Here is a 1,329-nt window from a genome sequence, read left to right on the forward strand (position 1 = left end):
TATTATTTTGTAGCCTGCCCTTTTCTCTTGACTGTTCTTCTTCTTGTTCCAATTAAACTGGGTAAGTACACTGACAGAAAAAAAATACACTAGTAGAAATTTATCCCAAGGAAATAGTCAAAGATGTACACGATATTTTACAGAATAATTTGTTAGTGAAAAATTAGAGGAAATCTTAAACTATATCAATTGATCGATTAAGTAAGTTATGTGAATGGAATACTTAGGTAAATGTAGTTATTGGCAAGGAAAGTTACACATAATATACCATGAAGTGAAAAAGCTGGTTTTATTTTACAATGAGAATCCAACTGTGTAGTGTATTGTCATTCAAACAAAGTTAAATTAAAGAACAGTATGTATATCATGATATATACATCCTGGTAACCATGTTACCAGTATTTAGTGGCAGTCACAGATTATGGAAAGACATCCGTTTTCTCTTTCTCTCTTGAATTCTTCACTGTGAGCATGTATTGTTAGAAAAAAAAAAACAGTTGAGATTTTAAAAGATGATTTTCTTTAAATTGCCCTCCCCAAATACTGAACCATGTGCACTCACCTGGGCAAGTACCCCTTGCTAACTCAAAGTGTGGTCCTTGAACCTGCAACAGAAGCATCACCTGAGAAATCCAAATTCCCACGCCCCATCCCACCCCCTACTGAATTAGAATTTGCATGTGAATGCGATTAGCACTTGAAAGGCTGAGCAGCTCTGAGCCAGAGCGGACCGCTTCCCCTCTCTGTGCCTGTTCCTGCCCTACTGAAGGGGCCTGTGACAGAGGTCCCTGTGGTCCCTCCCAGTTGCAATTTTCTAAGCTCCTGTTTTCAGCGTGAGTTCGTATAAAGAGACAGCTGAAGAGACTAAAGGATGAGCGGCCTGCCTGAACAGCCCTGCTGCCCAGGTGGGCACTGAAGCAGCCTCAGTCTCCATGCAGGTCAGGAGGAAGCCGGGGGCCGGAGGCTACGTGGGATTTCTCTTGAAGCTGGGGGCGGAAGGGCGCCCAACTGGACCAGAAAGGAAAGTGCTGGGCAGTAACAGGGCGGCAGGAGGCGCTGCGAGGTGCTCGAGGGAGGTGCCACACAGACCCAGCTAGAATGCAGGGTGCAGGGTGGCCTCGGGGAGGCAGCAGTCACTGGGCGGTACCACCTGAAAGCACAGCGCAGGACGGGCTGGGGCGCAGAGCGGCCCCAAGGATGGCAGGGGGCGCTGCAGAATCGCGGCCAACTCTGGGCTGCCGCACTTCCTCAGCCGCTGGGGAAATACACCTGGGCAGGTGGGGGGCGGGGCCCTAGGGGGCGGGGCTCCAGGGGGCGGGACCCAGCCCA

Source organism: Hippopotamus amphibius, chromosome 9 (genome assembly GCF_030028045.1).
Source record: "Hippopotamus amphibius kiboko isolate mHipAmp2 chromosome 9, mHipAmp2.hap2, whole genome shotgun sequence".
NCBI classification, from domain to species: domain Eukaryota; kingdom Metazoa; phylum Chordata; class Mammalia; order Artiodactyla; family Hippopotamidae; genus Hippopotamus; species Hippopotamus amphibius.